This window comes from Lissotriton vulgaris, chromosome 1_2, assembly GCF_964263255.1.
Source record: "Lissotriton vulgaris chromosome 1_2, aLisVul1.2, whole genome shotgun sequence".
In the NCBI taxonomy this organism is placed as follows: domain Eukaryota; kingdom Metazoa; phylum Chordata; class Amphibia; order Caudata; family Salamandridae; genus Lissotriton; species Lissotriton vulgaris.
The window spans coordinates 129,359,765-129,371,823 of NC_141686.1; the positions used below are offsets into that span (position 1 = coordinate 129,359,765).

At 43.4% G+C, this 12,059-nt stretch overlaps 1 protein-coding gene across 1 annotated transcript in view; it reads left to right on the plus strand.

The window, feature by feature from the left end:
- Positions 1 to 229: 229 nt before the first annotated feature.
- The window catches only part of PTN (pleiotrophin), a 266,890-nt gene continuing 255,060 nt past the window's right edge, over positions 230 to 12,059 (plus strand). Inside the window, exon 1 of the mRNA XM_086952975.1 lies at positions 230 to 517. The gene's annotated coding sequence lies outside the window, so the exon portion shown is untranslated. The remainder of the gene's footprint in view (positions 518 to 12,059) is intronic.

Consider the following 12,059-nt stretch of genomic DNA (forward strand, 5'->3'; position numbering starts at 1 on the left):
TAGAACTAATGTAACTTAATTAAGCCTCGAAAGCACCTCTCATGCATCTCAATGTTTTGGACCTGGGCTGAGAGAAGAGCCCCTGCTCCCCCGCCCCTGCCCTCGCGCGCCCTGGCGGGCGGTTCGTGAGTCTCCTCTGACCTGCTTTCCATAAGCTCGCCAACCGCGGATCACACGGACCAGGGATTCACAGCGAGCGACTCTCTCTCCCTCTCTCTCACACACACACAGACGCACACACCGCCCCGCGCCAGCTGCAGCTCGCCGCCTCCCACCGCACCTCAGCGCACAGACACCCGCACGGAGGGAGACGGAGACCACGGGTCTGCTGCTCGGAAGAACCCCCCAACCAGGGCCCCGAGAGATGAGAAGGGCCCGGAGCGGAGCAGCACAGCCAGGGGCCGGGGAAAGATAACGAGCTCCTCTGAGGTGAGGCGAGGCGGTCCAGGGAAGCATCCTTCAAAGCCAAGGAGAGAGGGAGCCACCGGGGCGCGAGGGGAGACACCACACCATTCAAGTAAGTTCTGGTCAGGCTCGGAAGATGGCTATGTCGTGATAATATTGCGCTATGTTATATACAGTGTCTATATAGCCCTAGTTTTGATGTGCCGATTTTAAAGCGCCGACATGGCCTTCGGGGCGGTGCGTTCAAGATTAACGCTATTAGAGGTGACGCTGGCTGTGTGGGGCAGGATGGCGGGAGTTTCATCTCCCGTTCTTAGCAACTAATGGAGTCACAGGTGGAAGACACGTCGGTGGGTTACCGCACCCACTGCAGCGATCAGTGTGACCTGACATGTAAATGTGTATTCTATGCCTGTACCAGTGTCATCCTAGTGTGTTTGTGAGTGACTGCCAACTATTGCTGTATCATACCCCTTCTTGTATCTCGTTTGCTTCTGTAACATGTACTTTTGTAACATTCTCCTCATGTAAAGTAACTGCTCCTATTGTGAAGCGCTCTGACACCTTTGGGTAAAGTCCGCGCTATATAAAAAATGCATAAGTAAATAAATAAATAAAATGGCTCACTGGTTTCGGAACCAGTAAAATAGCAACCGGGTTAGTGCGCTTGCTGCAGGGGTATGTGTGTCGCCTGCGGGTCTTTGGGATGGACTCCACTTCGCCCAGGTGGTTCATGTCGCAGCTGCAGAGGAAAAAGTGTAAAATGTGAATCACAGGTTATACGTCCAAAAAATAACTCAGAAGGTTAATGTGTCTGCGGGTTATAGGTTAGGTCACTTAGATAACCCAGGGGTGTCGCAGTGCATGCTATACAGATTCGAACCTCGAGTAAAGCGCTTAGAGGCTTAAATGTGCGCCTGCTGCAAAGATCTGTGTTTAACCTGCAGGTCACAGGTAGCAAATGCCATCTAGATAGTACAGGAGGACAGTGCGCATGCTGCAGAGGTCTTGGGTAACACGCAGGTCCGACCCCCAAATTCTACTAGGATAACTCAGAAGCTTAATGGGGTAAAGGTTGGTGTGAAAATTGTAGGTCACAGGTTTGAGCTCTTCAGTGAGGTTTCTCTTGATTACAGTTTTCCATACCCCAGAGACAAGTGTGTGTGAACTGTAGGTCACAAGGTTGATTCCAGGCATTAGCCTTCAGTGCTACTTTGGGTGACAAAATTGTTGCGATTTTATTGAGTTATAATCTTGGCCATTAGAATTATGCAATTTTGTAGCCACGTCGTTTTCTGCATCATTATGGATGGACCGTGTTTATCACATCATCCATTATCTACTACATAATCTGCTGATTAAAAAAAAATCACTAGGTCTAATGGATCAAACGTTACTAAAAATACGCCCATCCATGTTGCCGTACAGGTCCTTGGCAAAAGTTGTCTGGTCACATTACTGTTACTTTTTACTGAATTTGGTTAGTCACACAAGTTGAAATGAGGTGAAACTTTTGCCCAGGTAGTGTTAACATTTGTAAAAATTAAGTAATAATGAGGTGACAGTATCACAAAATGGGCCACATTATGCCACAGAGCTTGCCCTTTCTTGCCGCATAATCTAGTCAGTCCTGTCACATAATTTGGTCCTCTGATCACTTAATTTTAGTGGTCCTGGTTATAATAAATGTGTTTTTGTTACATAAAACAACCTGTTACACTTTGGAGCCACTTAAAAGAGCACAAATAGAAGTAACAGAATAATTATGTCCTGCAGTCGAAGTCACTGAAATGGAGCAGTTCTGTTCTGGAGGATTTATTGCACTTGCCGCATATTTCAGCATAATTTCTGTAAATTGCAGATTTAAACAAACAAAATGTGTCAACAACTAAAACGGATCGAAAGTTTTTAAATAGCGCCTCACGGGGTGCTTCACAGTGCAGACCCTTTGCAAAGTTTAACTGATCACCTTTCAGTTGCTGATCACTGACGTGAAACTTGTGCCCTGACAGTATTTGTATGTGTTAAAATTACAAAATAATATGATACTGCCATAGAATGTGCTGCATTATGGCTCATAATGTGAGTTTTCTTGCTGAATTAGTGCACTCTGCTGCATAATTTGGTCTTTCGTTGCTGCATATGTGCACTGGGAAAATCGGGTGGGTTTGGGGAACAGTGAAGGGGATTTCTTTCTAGTGGGAGAAATGCGTGGTAATATAAATATACATATATTTCGAATACATGGAACAAAACCCTGTGAAACTCATGAAGTACACAGATTTCGGGGAATATGACAAAAAGGTTGGCTTCTTTTACATTCAGTAGCACTGTAATCCCCCCTTTTACTCTAGATCATAGAACAAAGAGAGAGGGGGGATCTCGAGGTGTCTCCCCAGAATCCCATATTGCCCTGTTTTTGAATAAAATAATTTCAGAGCTGGACGTGACTGATAAACCCCCAGCTCCACTGACTCCTGACTATTGTGTTCCTACACACAAAACTTTCTCATTGTCTCCACATAGTATCATAGAGGTTGAAAATCTACTTAAATCTCTGAAACCCTTGGATGCCGCTCTCGAGCCGGGATAAGCTTACTATTGAGGAAGTGCAACTTCCGTTCTTCCTCATTCATCTTCTTCATAAGCACTCATTCTCAGCCCTCAAAGGTGGCATAGTTACCTAGTGCATAAGACAGCCAACCTAGATCCTGTCCCCAATCACCATCCTTCCATTATTTTCTTCAATTGTAGAGAGCTAGTGGTCCTTGATCAGCCCCAGAAACATCTGGATGCTCACGAACGCCTTCCTGTGTCAATCTGGCTTCAGACAACGTCATGCTAACAGGGATTTTGGGATGACACCATGAGATGGACAGATGAGCGCAGGACATGAACCTCATCATGCCGAATATGACTTCGACTATGGATCCAGTTAACCATCATGGAATTTAAAAGGCCACTCATGTTTGCCTTTTGGCTGTTTGTTTAGTTCATTTCTAAAACAAAAGTCAAAAAAAGTCCGCATGTGCCATGTCGTATTGTCATCAGTGGACCTGCCCAGGTTCTCCACTAACACAGGGCTCATTTAATACATATATAGCCACTCTTTCCCACCTTTTTATGAAGTTTAAAGTTCAATTGCATTCTTATGTAAGTGACACCAAAGTGGACATTTGTGAATTTAATGACCTTAGTAGAGTCCATGTTCGAGAGAACTAATTGAAATCATGAACTTGCAAGCCAGAGTCACCGTCTGCTGCCAGCATGGAAAATTGAATTTATGATTTGTGGAGTAATGTTCTGGGGAAACCCGAGTACTTTGCATGTGTCACCATTAGATGAATATCCAACAGTGGCTCCTGCCGTAAAGAATCTGGGTTTCACCTTGAATCAAAAAAGGCCTATGGATGCACAGATCTGGAACATAGTGCTAAACTTCTTTTCCCAGCTTTCTAAGTTGAGACATATTCTTCCTTTGCTGTCTGTTCAACACAAGGTATTGATAGTAGGAGCATTGATCAACTCTAGAAAGAATTATCGTAATGGCCTCTACATGGGGCTGTCCACTAACGTCATTTCTATGCCACAAAGAGCGTAGTTTAGGACTCCACTAGGTTTGAGTAGGAAAGATCTTGTTTCCCAGGTAAGAGAGATACTGTGTTGGCTAAGGACTGGTTCATTATCAATCAATCAATCAGTATTTGTAAAGCGCGGCAAATCACCCGTGAGGGTCTCGAGGTGCTTGAGTTGCTACTTGCTCATGGTGAACTGTTAATTCGAACAGCCTGGTTGTGAGTTCTTTCCTTAATTGCTGGAGTTTGGGGTGGTCCTGAGGTGCAGGCATAGGTCATTTGAAGCTTTGGTTACCAGGTGTGAGAAAGAGCGTCCTCCGCTGTTGCTTTGGCAGATTCGGGGGGTGTCACCAAGGAATTATAAAACGGCTTGTTGAATGCATAGGTGTTTCCATCTGTTTAGCCAATGAGTCCAACATTACACGCTAGGACACATTCTTAGGACCCAGGCACTGTTGGCCATACCTCAGTTCAGGCAAACACTAGGGGAGGTAGGACCGTCTTGATAGCAGGTCCCATTCTGTGGAACTCGCTTCCACTTCAGATCAGAATAGCTCCATCTTTTTTTGTTATCATTTGGTGTAGTAAGGAGGGTTTTTAAATTGTATCAAACTCAACTTACTGTCACTCGCTCAGGAGGTGTACCCGGAGTGATTCATACATTCATCAGACCCTGACTCACTCACTTGTGCGCATTTACTTGTCTATGTGCTAATTCATATGCTAATTCATTCATCAATGACTGACTGACTCGCTCCGTCATTCACACCCACTCACTCTCGCTTAAGATCATTCATACTCATGTTTATATTCACTCACTCATGCACATACCTTGTATGATTCACTTACAAGGGAAAGAGTCACTTAAGTACTGAAACATCCACCCTCAAGTTTTAATTCCCGACCCACCTGCCCACGCACTTAATTACACTGTAGCTTTTTTAGTTATTTCTGGGTGATGCTAGCGTAGAGTGCATTTCCGCAATCAAGTCTGCTGGTAATGAGTGTGTGGGTGACAGTCTTTCTGAATTCTGGGGGGATCCATCTGAATGTCGTTCGAAGAAGGCAGAGTGTCTACAAGCAAACTGAGGAAACTGAGTTGATCTGGCAGTTCATTGAGAGCGATGAGTCCAGTATGATGTCACGGTTGCGTGCATGGTCCATAGGGGTAGGAGGAGGGTCCCAGCCGGCCGGCTGGCGACCAGGAGCTGGCCACCAGGAGTCATCCCAGGCTGAAGGGGTGGGACACAGGATGAATACTTCAGTTTTGTCCAAGTTGAGCTTGAGGCAGCTTTCTTTCATAAAGGTGGTGGCTACGGCCTTTATTCCGCTGTGGAAGTTGGTTCTGGCGGTTGTCGGTTCGTTAATGAGGGGGATCAGCTGGGTGTGGTTGGCTTAGGAGATGATGTTGAGTCTGTGGCTTATAACGATGTCTGCGAAGGGGGCCATGTAAACGTTGAAGAGGATGTTGCACAGGGAGGAACGCTGGGGTACTCCATTGCTGATCTCTGAGGATTCTCAGAGGAACGGTGGTAGTCTGACTCGCTGTGTTCGAATAGTTAGGAAGGAGTGGATCCAGTCCAGTGCCTTGTCACAGATGCCAGTGTTGTGGAGTCTTGTGATTAGGGTGCGGTGAGAGACTGTTGTAAGCGACTGAGAGGTCCAGTAGGATGAGGGCTGCGCCTCCCCTTGTTTGAGGAGGGAACGGATATCGTAAGTGGCTATGAGGAGTGCAGTCTCCTTGCTGTGGTTACTTCGGAAGCCGGATTGAGAGAAGTCCGGACATAGTTTACTTCAATGAACTCAGAGAGCTGGGCGTTGATGGCCTTCTCTATGACTTTGACTGGGAAGGAGAGGAGGGAGATGGGTCTGAAGTTCTTGCGGTGTGTTGGGTCTGAGGACAGCTTCTTCTGTTGGGGGTTGATCTCGGCATGTTTCCAGTCATTGGGGAAGTTGATGGTGTGGCGAAGGTGAAGGAAAATGGTGGCGGCTACTCTGTGGATGATGTGGTACGAGCAAGGATCCGAAGGGGCTCCTGAGTGGGGTCTAGCTGAGCATGGTCTGTTGGGGTGGCGTGCATAATGGCAGGGTCTAGGGTGTCGAACATGGCTTTCCTGCTCCATCACTCACTCACTCACTTGCTCATTTACACACTCACTCACAAACTTATTCATGCATGCAGATTGCTTGTCTGCTCACTCACTCATTCATGCATGCAGACCGCTCGCCTAATAGCTTACTCACTTTGCCTAAAATGAGGTATCTGGCTATCCTACTACGAATTTTCTTTATGATATCTGTGAAAGTTCCTTCCATCAGCTGCCTGTGGAAAATATCAAAATGGAACAATTAGTGGTTAAAATTAGGGGTCGGCGTAACTTGCATAATTCCGTGTAGGGTAATTATGCGGAATAACCTAAGAATTCTGCAAGATTTACGCTAGAATTACCTGTGAAGAGAAATTCTGCATTTAGTGCTATTTCTTCGCGTAAAATCCCCCCTTGCTTCTAAAAGGGAAACATTAGGGAATATTTATCTTAAATTCTGATTTCTGAAATGAAAACGAAAATCTTAATTAAATGATGTGTGAGATCCGATCCAAAACACAACAGAGAAATGCAGCGGTAGGTGGAGGGTGCGGAGGTAGCGAGAGGGGGCTGTGGGGTGAGTGTCACAGGTGGTGTTGGGCTGGGGGACAAATGTTTTTTTTAAACTTACCTTGAGGCCGGATCGCGTTGCTGCTCCTGCTCTCCTGTCTCTGACTACAGGAACAGGCACCATAACAACGATTATATCTAGGAGTCAAGAAAAAGAAACTCACTGTGGAACACACAACCTCAACATGGAAAAACAATAAGTATAATAGCTAAGGTGAAGACCCAAGTGTGCACCCAAGTGTGACAAAAATATACATGTGAGCTAAAGCTCGAGGGTATGGGTGAATTTTCCCATCAGTAGCCACTCTGTACCGCCCTTATTGACATCATTTGGGTTACTCCTTGCCCAGGAGACAAAGGACAACAGCCTATTGATGTTATTAAGGCTGTTCGAAAGACCTTTAGCGTGATGTGATGTCAGTACTAGATCTTATGGATGATATTTTAAGTATAAGTGGCGACTGAAAAAGAAGTGCAAGTAAATAAAGAGTGTAAGTGAAAGGTTAATTAAAATTGGATAATATTGAGTAGATATAGGATTTACATTTTTTCTCTCAGTTCTCCAAATCTAAAAAGTAAAGTGCAAAAACAGATTTAACATAATATCTGTGCACAATAGTGGTCAACATGTTTCAGCATTCTGGTGGGGTATAGTACCAAAGCTTTCTTCAGGACCCGATGTTAGCTACTGCTATTATAAAGTGAAGATAAAATTGTCACCTTCAGGATCCAGGTCAAGTAAATCCACCACAAACTTTTGTCACATCATGTTAAAGAAACGAACACACAGGAGAAACATAAAAACAAATATACAGTAGCATATTTGTAGACAAATACACAAAACAAAGATGTCATCAAAACTTAGAACATCATGTAATGGTATGTCTTTAATACCACTGTGTCAACATAGTTATACTACTGCAGGATGTCTTAGCCACTCACCCATTAGTTGTGGTGATGGCGCTTCACCCCACCTGGCTGCAGCTCAGGTATAGAGGAGCACCGCTCTGAAATAAAGTAAAATAAAGAGACAATCGAAACCAAAGGTAGGCTGAGCTATAATAAATACGTGGTTTATCGTTTTTGAAAAGATGTTTTCGAATTGTAGACTATCCATCAATTTGTCTGAACAATTGGCAAGTCTAGGAACTTCTTGAGAGAGGGGTGTAAATGCCCCACCGGTTGATACATACTATTCACCAGGAATTGTTGTTAAGCCTATGTACAACCTTTCACTAATAGACTAAGGCTGTGTTTGTCCATTAATGCGAACAATAAAGTTATCACCACCACTCTCCCTTGACTTATTGCGACTTCAAGGGAATTAAGTGATCAAAACAGATCATATATCAATTAGGCCAGTTTGTAAGTGCCACATCGGTTATTTTCAGCAAGCAGAACTATTTTAGTGAACAGTGATTTATACTGGCCAGCACGCCGTTTTGAGCGTATAAATAATGATATTAAATTCTCATAATTACGCTGTCAAAGGCCGCCCTAAAAGAGCGATTATCAAAGGCCAAGCAAAGTGTTGCCTGTAGAAACGCATGGGGAGGGCAGACACTCGCGGTGTTGTTTTCGCGCCATTCGTTTCGTAAGCGCGTGTAAAAAGGACATTCCCACACTCGAGGTATTGCTCTAACACCACCCATAGAACAAGTGGTGCTAGTTCCGGCTTACCTGTCCGTCGGTGTCTCCGGGCTTGCTTCTGTGCTGTCTGGGGAGGCACCGGATGGACGTAAACACCACCATTTTGAATCCCCAAGTGTCCGTGCATGTGGCCGCGGTCACGTGACAATGGGCATTCTGGGTAATGTAGTTTTATAAAAACACAGATCTCGATAGTACGTCTATTTCTGCCAGTTCAGTGCTATGGATTCATATATGAAGCCACATTTCCATTTATCCATAATCAAGAAAGGTATATACAAATTCTCACACCAATTTGAGAAAAAGTTTTTAAGGAAACTCTTTCGGCGAACAATTGATATTTCAAACTGCCACTAGATCAATCTTATAAACCACATCCCACGCTCCATAAAGGTTTATGCATATATTTTTATTAACCAATTTCTGGGCTGTAGTCAAGACAAACAGTATAGTACACAGACCATCCTGCACAATCTATGATGTCAACGATGGCAACTAGCGAATAGGTTGCTAGAGTCAAGTGTTAATGCAATCTAAATACAATATACAGATCCCTGTACAGGAACAGGCAGCCTGGCTCCCTCCCCATAGCCAATCACAATGCTGAGCGCCGTGACATGACGCTCAGCCAGGGGCTGGAGGTGTGGTTATGTTCTCCATGCAGGCTGTAATGCAGCTTTTATGGAGAACAGGGACGTGCGCATGACTGGTTTGGGCGGCCCGAGAGGGCCGACCAAACAGTCATTGCGCACTTAGGAGTGGGCAAACCACTGCTTCCCTGCCCGGCTCCGTGAGCAGAGCAGTTCCGTCCACCCGCCCCCAAAGCAGCAGGACACGTCAGGAAGCATAAAATAGTAATAACTTGAAGTTATTATCATTATATGTTTCTCTTCTTCACACTGCTTAAAAGCAGTGGGGCGACGCTTCTCCGCAATAGCGGAGGAGCCGCCCCTGGAGAAATGTAGTAATATGCTACTATTTATGAAGAAGGTTGGTGTTCTTTCCGACACAGATTAACTATTTAGACAAGTTTTTTATGTTTGTACAACAGTTTCTATGGTATGATTCATAGCAACACTTAATTTGTGGGGTGCAAGAGTGTACTAAAATGATGTAAAACAAATAAGTTCTGCTTCTCTAGGAGTGCCATGTAGTGACCCGGTCCATATTTCAGAGCTGGCCCTCTAAGAGGGTGAACGCATTCATTTTGGGACATAGAATAGGCCTGTTGTTTTTCTGTCACTGATTTTACCCCATTTAAAATCTATTTGGCAGGCTGCATCCAATTAGGGAATCTAAGGTTAGTCTCGGGCAAGTCCCCTTTTTTGAGGTTTGCGACTTTTTAACATTGGCATGCTTGCTGGTCATGGAGAAAGGGTGCAATTGGCGAGGTAGGGTATCTGTGCAAGAAAGCCGCAGTGGTCCCACGCGTCACCATTTAGGAAGTAACCTTAGACCTGGTCACGTGCAGAGCGAGGCACTGCCAGGTCCAACTATGTCTGCCAGTGCTGGGCACCAGTTTCCCTGCTGGCTCATCGCACAATCCGCCCAGTGTCTCATAAAGAATCATTAAAAGAGCTTGGAGCAGGCTGTCCTTTAGATGCCCGCTTGCTGCCAGTGGCGTAAAAACAGGAGACTTCAGCAATAGGACAGGCCACTATTAATTATCCTAAGCATTATTACACCTCCAAAAGTGAACAGAGAAAAACATAGGAAATTAGAAAAATGTTAGTCTTAGACACTTAGCTAGGGAAGGGGGAAAAAAAGGTGGGGAAGAGCAAACCAATGCACATGAACTCCTCTAAAAAATTGAAGATAATGTCTACGATAAAAGCATACTTGAAACCATAGCTGACTTCTTAAAATCCTACATCAACACAGCCAATCCACTTGCAACAGGATGCATGCCAGACTTGCCGAAAGTAACTTCCAAAACCCCTCATTACGGAAACATAAGGTCAATGAACATCAAACTTCGCAGGTATTCAGAATAAGACTTTCCTAGAGTCCAAAAACCTTCTAGGCGACTAATAAACAGGTCTCTAATCAGGTCCCATCACTGAACTACGTTGTTAAAGCTAATAGATGACATCCTCCACATCTATGATAAAAACGTAAAAGCTAGCTAATACTAGTAGATCTGTAATTGGCTTTTAGAACTGTCACTCAGGACATCCTCCTATGCACATTAAAGGGCAGGATGGACTTTAAAGGGATTGTCTTATAATATGTTTTGAGTTTGATTCCTGTCGCTCAAACAGGATATAATGACTGAAAATCAAGAGGGGCACTTCATGCCAAATCCCACCACACATGAAGTTACCACGGTATTGGTCATTGCACATCTTTTACTCAACTCGTACAGAAACCACATGAAGGGACACCTCAAAACCTCATACTATATGCAGATATCACATAACTCTACATACAAATCATTGAAGACTCAGATCCGAAATCGCCAACATATTTCCTTTGTAAAATTCAAACATGGATGGAATGCCGACATCTAAAACTCAATGGTGCAGAATCAGAATATTCATATTCCTTACCATAAATTAGGAATCCAGGTTGAATTATACATGGTTCATTGGCTTATAAGAAAATAATTTCCAACTTAAGTTAGTTTAATTCTTGACAAAAATCTAAAACTGGCATTATATAAAACTTTAGAAATAAATAAATACCAAAAATCTAGATAAAAATGAGTTCTACAAACTGGAACTTCTCAGACATTGAACACTATTCCAAGCCCTAGTGGTAGCAAATACCTAATATGGCAATATGCTCCACATTGGTCAGCCAAAAAGAAGGACAGCACCACTATCAGTAGTGCTACTTGTGGCAGCACAACTTATCAGAGACATGGTAGAAATGCAATCATATCAATCCGCTACTAACCTCCCTAAGCCATGGGAAGCTATATGTTTCTTTAAATCAGCGCCAACTCCACCAACCGGGAATCCCAGGTGATTCCAGAAAGCGCTGATGCAAAAAACCTCCAATTCAAGGCTCCACATTTCTGGAAAAAGTGTACGCTTTACCCATCTTTTTCTGGAAATTCCCCTGCCAAGTCTGGAATTCACTACCCACAGACGCATGCCATGATAAAGCAGCATTCATGTGCTTTAATGCAAGACAACATCATTAATTGTTACTTTCTGAACAAGATCTGAAGAAAATAGATATCGTTTTCGTTCTGCAGAAAACTATATATTTATATAACACTGAGATCCAATTTATGTCAGTTTGTGTTAAATTTGAAACATAGTTAGATAATGCTGCAGAATGTGCTGGTACATTTTTCTTTAATTGCATAATATCCCAGATTTCGTTGCTGCATAATTTAGTGAACAATACCATAAAATATGGTCCTCAATTGCCATATAATTGTAGTTTAGTGTTTTATACTAGTATTAAATGTGGCTAGTGATGGATTTATTTTAGTAAAACAATGTGCTCTAGTTACTCTATTTTGTTGGCCGTATCTCACATTCTGACTCCATCATGGTCCTATATTTTATGCGGATGTGGTATAAAAATATATAAATACTCCTGATCTGTGCTACAAAAACTGTAACACTAGATTGAACACCAATAATAATAATTGAACAATAAATACATCATGGACATTTTATGTTAGAGTAAGGGCCTTCGCTGAAAACAAGCATGGCACTTAAATATAAAAAAACAAATTGGGCCCGAATCACAAATGTAAATTTAGACGAAAGTCTAAACTTACGACTTTCGGAATTTGCAAAGGGCATTTACGGGT